The sequence below is a fragment of the Ranitomeya imitator genome, chromosome 3 (assembly GCF_032444005.1).
Source record: "Ranitomeya imitator isolate aRanImi1 chromosome 3, aRanImi1.pri, whole genome shotgun sequence".
NCBI lineage: Eukaryota > Metazoa > Chordata > Amphibia > Anura > Dendrobatidae > Ranitomeya > Ranitomeya imitator.
Genome location: NC_091284.1, coordinates 217289640 through 217301756, shown reverse-complemented (window position 1 = coordinate 217301756; position 12117 = coordinate 217289640).

Below are 12117 nucleotides of genomic sequence, written 5' to 3'. Positions count from 1 at the left end.
TGGCCAACAATTCACGATTACCAACATCATAATTACGCTCAGCAGGCGAAAACTTTCTAGAAAAGAAAGCACATGGCTTCATCACCGAGCCATCAGAACTTCTTTGCGACAAAACAGCCCCTGCTCCAATCTCAGAAGCATCAACCTCAACCTGAAACAGAAGTGAAACATCTGGCTGGCACAACACAGGGGCAGAAGAAAAACGACGCTTCAACCCCTGAAAAGCCTCTACAGCTGCAGAAGACCAATTGACCACATCAGCACCCTTCTTGGTCAAATCAGTCAATGGTTTAGCAACAGTAGAAAAATTAGCGATGAAGCGCCGATAAAAATTAGCAAAGCCCAGGAACTTTTGCAGGCTCTTCACAGATGTCGGCTGAGTCCAATCGTAAATGGCCTGGACTTTAACAGGGTCCATCTCGATAGTAGAAGGGGAAAAAATGAACCCCAAAAATGAAACCTTCTGAACTCCAAAGAGACACTTTGACCCCTTCACAAACAAGGAATTCGCATGAAGGACCTGGAACACCATTCTGACCTGCTTCACATGAGACTCCCAATCATCCGAAAAGACCAAAATATCATCCAAATACACAATCAGGAATTTATCCAGGTACTCTCGGAAGATGTCATGCATAAAGGACTGAAATACTGATGGAGCATTGGAAAGCCCGAATGGCATAACCAGGTACTCAAAATGACCCTCGGGCGTATTAAATGCTGTTTTCCATTCATCGCCTTGTTTAATACGCACAAGATTATACGCCCCTCGAAGATCTATCTTGGTGAACCAACTAGCCCCTTTAATACGAGCAAACAAATCAGACAGCAACGGCAAAGGATACTGAAATTTGACTGTAATTTTATTAAGAAGGCGGTAATCAATGCAAGGTCTCAAAGAACCATCCTTCTTGGCCACAAAAAAGAACCCTGCTCCTAACGGTGATGACGACGGGCGAATATGGCCTTTCTCCAAGGATTCCTTTATATAACTCCGCATAGCGGCGTGTTCTGGCACAGATAAATTGAACAATCAGCCCTTAGGAAACTTACTACCAGGAATCAAATTAATTGCACAATCGCAATCCCTATGAGGAGGTAGGGCACTGGCTTTGGGCTCATCAAATACATCCCGATAATCCGACAAAAACTCTGGAACTTCAGATGGAGTGGAAGACGAAATAGACAAAAATGGAACATCACCATGTACCCCCTGGCAACCCCAGCTGGACACAGACATAGATTTCCAGTCCAATACTGGATTATGAACCTGTAGCCATGGCAACCCCAAAACGACCACATCATGCAGATTATGCAACACCAGAAAGCGGATATCCTCCTGATGTGCAGGAGCCATGCACATGGTCAATTGGGTCCAATACTGAGGCTTATTCTTGGCCAAAGGCCAAATTCCTCTCAATGGAATAGGATACTGCAAGAGCTCCAAGAAAAAACCACAGCGCCTAGCATACTCCAAGTCCATCAAATTCAGGGCAGCGCCTGAATCCACAAATGCCATAACAGAATAGGATGACAAAGAGCAAATCAGAGTAACAGACAATAGAAATTTAGACTGTACCGTACCAATGGTGGCAGACCTAGCGAACCGCTTAATGCGCTTATGACAATCGGAGATAGCATGAGTGGATTCACCACAGTAAAAACACAGCCCATTCCGACGTCTGTGTTCTTGCTGTTCAGCTCTGGTCAAAGTCCTATCACATTGCATAGGCTCAGGCCTATGCTCAGAGAATACTGCCAGATGGTGCACAGCTTTGCGCTCACGCAAGCGCCGATCGATCTGAATGGCCAAAGACATAGACTCATTCAGACCAGCAGGCGTGGGAAATCCCACCATGACATCCTTAAGGGCTTCAGAGAGACCCTTTCTGAAGATTGCATCCAGGGCACATTCATTCCACTGAGTGAGCACAGACCACTTTCTAAACTTCTGACAATATATCTCCGCTTCATCCTGATCCTGACACAGAGCCAGCAAGATTTTCTCTGCCTGATCCACTGAATTAGGTTCGTCATAAAGCAATCCAAGCGCCAGGAAAAATGCATCAACATCACGCAATGCCGGATCTCCTGGCGCAAGGGAAAATGCCCAGTCTTGAGGGTCCCCACGTAACAAAGAAATAATGATCTTTACTTGTTGAACAGGGTCACCTGAGGAGCGAGGTTTCAAGGCAAGAAACAATTTACAATTATTTTTGAAATTCAAGAACTTAGATCTATCACCAAAAAACAAATCAGAAATAGGAATCTTAGGCTCTGACATTGGATTCTGAACCACAAAATCTTGAATGTTTTGTATCCTTGTAGTGAGATTATCCATCCAAGAGGACAGACCTTGAATGTCCATGTTTACACCAGTGTCCTGAACCACCCAGAGGTAAAGGGGAAAATTGAGACAAAACACACTGCAAAGAAAAAAAAATGGTCTCAGAACTTCTCTTATCCCTCTATTGAGATGCATTAGTACTTTGGGCCACCTGTACTGTTATGACCTGGTGGTCAGGACAATAATGGACCTGGTGGTTAAGAGCACACAGAATGACCTGATAGTTACTAATAATAAGTACGAGCTCTGGGACGTGGGAACTCTGCTGACCGCAATCCCTAAACCTATCAACCACACTAGAAATAGCCGTGGATTGCGCCTAACGCTCCCTATGCAACTCGGCACAGCCTAAGAAACTAGCTAGCCCTGAAGAAAGGAAAATAAAGCCTACCTTGCCTCAGAGAAATTCCCCAAAGGAAAAGGCAGCCCCCCACATATAATGACTGTGAGTAAAGATGAAAATACAAACACAGAGATGAAATAGATTAAGCAAAGTGAGGCCCGACTTACTGAACAGACCGAGGATAGGAAAGGTTACTTTGCGGTCAGCACAAAAACCTACAAAAAGACCACGCAGAGGGTGCAAAAAGACCCTCCGCACCGACTCATGGTGCGGAGGCGCTCCCTCTGCGTCCCAGAGCTTCCAGCAAGCAAGACAACAAATTAAATCGCAAGCTGGACAGAAAAATAGCAAACCAAAGAAATACAAGCTGGAACTTAGCTTCTGATGGGAAGACAGGTCACAAGAACAATCCAGGAGAGAACTAGACCAATACTGAAACATTGACAGGTGGCGTGGAGCAAAGATCTAAGTGGAGTTAAATAGAGCAGCAGCTAACGAATTAACCTCGTCACCTGTGAAAGGAAACTCAGAAACACCCACCAGAGGAAGTCCATGGACAGAACCAGCCGAAGTACCATTCATGACCACAGGAGGGAGCCCGACAACAGAATTCACAACACAAACCCCCCTTTATCACCGCCTTAGCTAGGGAAAAATAATTAAAAAAAATGTATTTATTTGCATTTTCCCATTAGGGTTAGGGTTGGGGCTAAAGTTAGGGTTAGGGTTGGGGCAAAGTTAGGGTTGGGACGTCCAATCTCAATCCATACAATTCTGCATTGAAGAAGTAAAACGGTGCTCCTTCCCTTCTGATCTCTACCGTGCGCCCAAACAGTAGTTTTCTCCCATAAATGGGGTGTCAGCGTACTCATGGCAAATTGGACAACAAAGTTTGGGGTCCAATTTCTCCTGTTACCCTTGAGAAAATACAAAACTGGGGGCTAAAAAATCATTTTTGTGGAAAAGAAAAAGATTTTTTATTTTCACGGCTCTGCATTATAAACTTTAGTGAAACACTTGGGGGTTCAAGGTTCTCACAACAGATCTAGATAAGTTCCTTGGGGGGGTCAAGTTTCCAATATGGGGTCAACTGTGGGGGGTTTCTACTGTTTAGGTACATCAGGGGCTCTGCAAACACAACATGACGCCCACAGACCATTCCATTAAAGTCTGCATTCCAAAACGCCACTTCTTCCCTTCCGAGCTCTGCCATGCGCCCAAACAGTAGTTTTCTCCCACATATGGGATATAAGCATACTCAGGACAAATTTTGCAACTTTTGGGGTCCAATTTCTCCAGATACCCTTGGGAAAATACAAAATTGGGGGCTAAAAGATCATTTTTGTAGAAAAAAAAAAATATTTTTTAATTTTCACGGCTCTACATTATAAACTTCTGTGAAGCACTTGGGGGTTCAAAGTGCTCACCACACATCTAGATAAGTTCCTTAGGGGGTCTTCTTTCCAAAATGGTGTCACTTTTGGGGGTTTCCACTGTTTAGGCACATCAGGGGCTCTCCAAACGAGACATGGCTTCCTATCTCAATTCCAGCCAATTTTGCATTGAAAAGTCAAATGGCGCTCCTACCCTTCTGAGCTCTGCCATGCACCCAAACAGTGGTTTACCCCCACATATGGGGTTTCAGCGTACTCAGGACAAATTGCACAACAACTTTTGAGGTCCAATTTCTCCTGTTACCCTTGGTAAAATAAAGCAAATTGGATCTGAAATAATTTTTTTGTGAAAAAAAGTTAAATGTTCATTTTTGTTTTTTAAACATTCCAAAAATTCCTGTGAAACACCTGAAGGGTTAATAAACGTATCTTGAATATGGTTTTGAGCACCCTGAGGGGTGCAGTTTTTAGAATGATGTCACACTTGGGTATTTCCTATCATATAGATCCCTAAAAGGGACTTCAAATGTGATGTGGTCCCTAAAAAAAAATGGTGTTGTAAAAATTAGAAATTGCTGGTCAACTTTTAACCCTTATAACTCCCTAACAAAAAAAATTTGGTTCCAATATTGTGCTGATGTAAAGTAGACATGTGGGAAATGTTACTTATTAAGTATTTTGGGTGACATATCAATGTGATTTAAGGGCATGAAAATTCAAAGTTGGAAAATTGCGAAATTTTCAAAATTTTCGTCAAATTTCCATTTTTTTCCCAAATAAACTCAAGTAATGTCAAAGAAATTTTACCACAAACATGAAGTACAATATGTCATGAGAAAACATTGTCAGAATCATTGGGATCCATGGAAGCGTTCCAGAGTTATAACCTCATAAAGGGACAGTGGTCAGAATTGTAATAACTGGCCTGTTCATTAATGTGCAAACCACCGTTGGAGGTAAAGGGGTTAAACTTCATGGGTGCCAATAATGATGAGTAGGACTGTAAGTTTTGCAGGGTATTACACCATTGCTCAGTCAAGAGAAAGTTTAAGCCACATACGGGAAATATGTAAAAAAGGAAAAGAAAATAACAAAAAAACTAAACACATATATGTATTTTAAAAAAAACTCGAAAATAAAGAACACCAAAATCACAGAAAAAATGTTTTGTTACTAAAAAAAAGCAGGTTTTTATGTTATAAAAAATTATACATATTTGGTTTTACCGTGTCAATAATATCTATAACACTGTCGCATTTGTAAATGACCCCACAGTAAATACCGTAAAAAAGCACAGAGAAAATGCTGTTTTTTCATCATACAAAAATTAGAATAAAATGTGATCGAAATGATATGTAAAAAGAAATGATATAACTGGAAACAGCATTTAACTTCCTAACACAGGTTAATCAGACAAATACAAAGTTAAACCTCTAAGAATGTGCAATGCGAACACAATTGATTGTTTCTAAAATTTAATCGCATAGCTTCAGAAGTAGCAAAACAAAAAAAAACTATAAAACTCTAGTATCACAGTAATCGCATTGACCTGAAGAATGAAGCTGTCTTCTCAATATTACCACGCGACGTGATCACGTGATCGCGGGTCACCGATGGGTTGGCATGACAACCAGAGGTCTTGGCACTCATAGCAAGTGAGTAATGTAGTATGTATGTAGCAGAGCCGATCGGGTTATGGCAACTTCTAGTCTCTCATGGAGACTATTGAAGCATGCCAAAAGTAAAAAAAAAATGTTTTTTAAAAATATAAAAAAATTAAAAAAGTATAAAAGTTCAAATCGCCCCATTCAAAATATAACAATAAAAACATAATCAAACATACAAATATTTGGTATCACCAAGTTCAGAATCGCCCAATCTATCAATAAAAAAAGGATTAATCTGATCGCTAAACGACGTAGCAAGAAAAAAAGTCAAAATGCCAGAATTACTGTACTTTTTTTGGTCACCACAACATTGCATTAAAATGCAATGATGGACGATCAAAAGATCATATCTGCAACAAAATGGTATCATTAGAAACATCAGCTTAGCATGCAAAAAATAAGCCCTTACCCAACCTGATATAACGAAAAATGTAGACTCTACGGGTATGGAAAAATGGCACAATTTTTTTTTTTAACAAAGTTTGGAATTTTTTTTCACCACTTAGATAAAAAAAGAACCTAAACATGTTTGGTGTCTATAAACTCATAATGACCAGAAGAATCATAATGGCAGATCATTTTTAGCATTTAGTGAACATAATAAAAAAGCAAAACAAAAAAACAACAGTAATATTGACCTTTTTTGCAATTTCACCGCACTTGGAAAATTTTCCTGTTTTCCAGTACAAGATATGTTAAAACCAATGGTGTCGTTCAAAAGTACAACCTGTCCTGCAAAAAAAGCCCTCACATGGCAATATTGATGGAAAAATAAAGAAGTTCTGGGAAGAAAAGGAGTAAAATACGAAAACCCAAAAACTAAAATACCTCCACTCATGAAGGGGTAAAAGTTGAGAAGCACCCGTAGGTCCAAAAGAGACACTACATCGCTAGGTAGATTTCTTAAGGAATGTAGTTTCCAAAATGGGGTCAAGTGTGTGTGTTGACATCTCAAGGGCTCTTCAAATGCGACATGGCATCTGCAATCTATTCCAGCCCAAATTTTGAGTCAAAGGTTAAATAACGTTCCTTTCCTTCCACTTCATGCAGTGTGCCCAAACCATATTTTCCAACATCATGTGGGCTGGTAATCAGCATACTGAGGAGGAAATGCACCACAAATTGTATGGTCTATTTTATACTGTTACCTTTGTGAAAATGAAACACTTAGGGGAAAAAAACATTTTTGTGTAAAAAAAAAAAGAAAAAATTTACATTTTCATGTCCCAATGTTATAAACTTGTAGGTCCAAAATGGTCACTACACCCCTAGAGGAATTCATTGAGGGGGATAGTTTCCAAAATGGAGTCACATGTAGGGACAGGTTCTTCTGTTTTGGCATGTCCGGTGCTACTCAAATGTGACATTGCAATTGCAATCTAGTCCTGCCAAAATTGTTCCCCTAAAGTTAAATAGCACTTCCTCCCTTCTGAGCCCTGACGAGTGGTCAAACAGTAGTTCCTGACCACATATGGGATATAAGTATACTCAGGAATAATTTTACTAATTTGGAGGTACAATTTCACTTTTTACTCTTTTGAAAATGAACATTATGGGGATAAAGTAACATATATAATTTTGGAAGAAACAAATGTGAGGTATTTTTTCATTCCACATTCCTGTGAAGCAACTGAAGGGTTAACAAACTTCTTGAGCACGGTTTTGAATAATTTGAGGGGTACAGTTTTTAAAATGGAGCCTTTGGGGGTGACATATAGGCTCAGATATAATTCAATTTAAAAAAAAATATTTTGGAAATTTGGTTGAAAAAAACTGAAATTACTGCCAAGCTTTTATCTTATTTGAATTTATGCAATGTACAGCACTACCTTATTTGTAATAGCATCACATCCAGTATTCAATGGAAAAAAATTGGATCTCCCTAATGCAAAGTAAAAGCAGTTCTCAGTAACTTTTCAGTCTCTTTGGGAATAGCAGTAACATGCTGGTTAAAGGTCATAACTGAACGCTCGAAAAATACTATTTTTATACTAATACAGCAGGGATGTTCACCCTTCAACCAACTGGTCTGATGCATTTTGTAAGGATATGTTCTTTAGAAAGCTTTCACAACATACAATTTCTAAGAAAATTGATTTTTTTTTCTAAGAGAAAGGCCTAAGGTTACTGGCAAGAGTTAAGAAAGGAACGTTTTCTAGATCCCTAGTACGGCATTTTAGGATTTGTTGCCATTATAAAGAATTGTTCATCAGAAAGTAAATTGTTCAGAAGTAAAAGAAAGAATATCTTAAGGCAGATAAAATTTGCAATGCACCTTAAAAAAAGCTTCCTGTGAAATTGGGTTTTGTTAATGTAAATATATTTCTTGTGATCCAGAAATTGAAATTGCATTGGCTTTGCTGAATTATTAAGTGCACTATTAAAGGGGTTGTCTGAGGTTAAAGGAAAATTTGGAAGGAAGGCATGATTAAAAAATAAATAAAAGATTTTATATTTGTCCATTTTAACCCCATAACTTCAGCTCAAGCAGCTCCCATGGTCTCCAGTGGGACAGTAAGCATTTCCAGTCACTGATGAGGTCTCTAATTTCCTGCATGTGACCTCAACAGTACCAGAGACCAACCTGATGACGTTCAGTTCCAGCTTCTCAGCAGTTTTGACCCAGCAAAAATACTTGGATTTTAATAGCAGCATGACTAAGTGAAGTCAAACTTTGACAAACGTTACTATGAGAAGTGTTGAATGGTCATTAGCCCATTACCGATGAGTCGTTAGCGGGTGTATAGAGAGGCTCATCTGGTGAGCCTGCCGCATTCCCAGCAGATACTGGTTGTGACACACAGCAAAGACAGGCCTCTAATAGCTGCGGGTGGAGTTTCACCTGCACTAGAGACTTGGGCACAAGAACATGATGTTGACTGATGATAATGATGGTGATGGACACACTTTATTATTACCTTTTTGTTTTAGTCATATTTAGTACTTAAAGTATAAAAAAAACTCCTTTGTTAAGGCAGCTACACAGTTGATAGGAGCCTGACTATTGGGATCTATGATGATGACAGATAAGCATCATCCCAACTTTTAGAAATAAAATGAAACACAAACATGGTTCTACTTAAATCAATGGAGTAAAACTCTTTATAGATGCTCTTTGACCTATTAGAGGGGACCCCCCGCAGTGACATCCATGTGCCCTAACAGGCATATACTTGCTTTATAGAGAGCAGAGATCCTTTAACTAAAGCCTTTGATTAGTCCTCTCCTTTGCCTGCATACATCTGGACAGTTGTACCAAAATAGTCATATCAGATATTTGTGAGAAGTCACTGTTCTTTTCTTTTTATATTTAGCCGTGTCCCACTTTCTCCCATAGTATTGATGTTGCATGACTATGTTCAGCATATTTTCTAATAGTATTTAGGTCAGCATGCAATAAAGATGTCTTGATTCTATCTGTTCCGTTTTGCTGATACATTAGAATTAGAGACAAGGTAAAGAAATTATTCCGTAAATTATGATCAAACAACTGACCTTGACACAACAGGCATAACAGATCTCAATATCTCAATTTGTGGGTGACACTAAGTACTATTTATAAACGGGAGATGCCACAACACTGTGAAAAACAAAACAAATTGCTTACCGATGCCTACTTTTTGATAACTGTGTCTAAATTTTTTTACAACCCTGCTTTTAGTAAACATTTTCTTAAATCAGACAATTTAATGTTGTAATAAAATATTCCAAAAACGTTGGGACACAGTAAGATGTAAAGAAAACAAGAATGATTTGAAAATCTCACATAGCAATATTTTATTCACAATAAAACATAGAACACATATCAAAAGTTCAAATGGTAGACATTTTTCCATTTCATTTGAAAAAATTAACTCCTTTTGAAATTGATGGAAACAATGCATCTAAAAAGGTTGGGACTGATGAAAAATAGCTGATGGGTCGCATGCTTCTGTATAAAAGAAGCATGTTAGAGAGGCAGAATCTCACAGAAGCAAAGATTGTTAAAGGTTCAGCAATCTGAACGACTTGATCTAAGAATTGTGGAACAATTTCAGAAAACTATTCCTCAACATAAAACTGCAAATATTTTTTAGAATATCTGACAATATGAAGTATACAATCTATGATCAGATGAATCAATTTTTTTAATGGAAGCCATGAACGCTGTGTCCAAGAGGAGAAGGACCATCCAGCTTGTTATCAGCATAGGGTTGATATTGGGGTGCATTATTGCCTATGTCATATGCAGCTTACACATTTTGAAAATGACTATCATATTATATATGTTTTAGAATAACATATTCTACCATCCAGACATCATCTATTTCAGGAAAGAACTTGCATATTGAGCAATACAATGCTAAACCATCACCACAGCATGGCTTTGCAGGAGAAGAGTTTGGGGATGAATTGTTCTACCTACAGTCCAAACCTTTAATCAATAGAAAACATGTTGCATTACGAAACAAAATTTTTTAGCAAAGAATAACAAAGGCTGTTGAGCAGGTAGAACTGTACATCATACAAGAATGGGGCAACATTCCTCTACCCAAGGGTAGACTGTAAAAAAAATAGAAATGCTACACAATGGTAGACATGGCCCTGCCACAACTCTTTTGAAATGTGTTGCTGCCATCAATTTCTTAATATATATATTTTTTCAAATAAAAAGGAAAAATGTCTATCATGCAACTTCTGATATGTGTTCTATGTTCTATGGTGAATAAAATATGTCAAGAAGAGATTTCCAAATCATTGTATTCTTCTTTTCTTTACATTTTACACAGCAGCCCAACTGTTTTGTGTTAAGCTCACCAGGTGAGATGGATCCTTTAACCCTCAGGTTTGGGTGGGCACATAGATCCTGGCCATTGATGTAGCAAGCATGGATGCACGAGGGAAGCGAGGACTTCGTACACCCAGGAATCTCAGGAGCAGCAGGACGGATGACGTGGAACCCAGCAGGCATGGAGTAGAGTTAAAGCACAGTAAGCACAGAAGGTGGAATACACGAAACATAGAGATCTAGTATCTAAATCCGAAGAGATAGGTGTGTGTCTTAATGGGTCTTAAATAGGTTTAGGGAGACGATGTCATTCATCCATGCTGAGCAACTTTCAAAATCAGACATGGAGCACATAAGAAAGCAGCAGACCCATGGGAAGGAAGTGGAGGTCAAGATACCATCGGCAGGAATGTAACAGTACCCCTCTCTTACTGCCCCTCCCATATGAGTCAGTGATGGCAGAAAGAGGATGCTTAGTATGATATCTCTTGAGCAGGATAGGTGTATCTATGTCATTTTAGGCACCCAGCATCTCTCCTCAGGACCACAAATCATTTCACTGTCCAGAACTTGGTTGATTTCATACTCTGTGATTAGATCAGAGGCAGAAGAAGAAACTATTTTGACTGTAGAAGAGGAGCTGTTGAGAGACAGAGGACAATTTGCAGATGAAGTTGGAAAATGGAGAGGCAGAAACAAGGACACACTCAGGCTCAGTCACATCTAACTTGAGGTTCTCTTTGGCCTCATGCCCAGAGAAAACATATGCAAACTTCTGGTAGGAGACAGAAAAATTAGAGGCAGCAGATGCAGAGCAGAATTTCTGAGGTGGTTGTTGACGTGAAAATTTATAGCACATATGAAAACAGCATGATCCCCACTGGGCGATCTGATCTAAGACATTCTCGGTTTTTAGGATTAGACCTGCTCCACCATCTGTGTTTATTGAGCTATAACATCCATTCATCTCTGCTGGATTCCATTTCATACATCCTACTGGTTCTGTAATTGCTGACATGTCATCGAAGAATCTCACTTCATGTGCTCACTTGAACCAGAGGCCTAATAAATCCACCTCACCAAGTGAGCCTAACAGAATCCTACGACCATGGACCCTAATGGTACAAAAAGTTTCCTTGGAATACGAAAGATCTGCCTGGACTGATGCTGTTAGCCAACATGAACATTCCCAGGTTGTTCAAAACCTCTCAGTTCATATGGATGCACTGTCTCAGACTCCTGAAGTTTCACCACCAGCTCCTCAAAAACTGCCACGGCTAATGTGCACCTTCAATATTCTGCTTGGGAAACATCTTTACATTTTTCCAATCCTGCACGTTATAATGTAAAAATTTTGTTGGGTTTTTGTGCACCAATGCATAGTAAAGTTTAAACTGTGTCCACGGCAGTTTTTTTCTGACTGTCCAAAGTGGAATATATTTTTCTTTAATGTCTGGAGATACCCTGGCGTGGGCTGTGCCATTGTTGGAGCCTGACGACCTTATGATGCATTCTCTACCAACCTTCCTCAATGCATTTTGTGAAGTGTTTGATGAACTGAGTTGTGTTTAATCTGCTGTTGACTCCATACTGCAGCT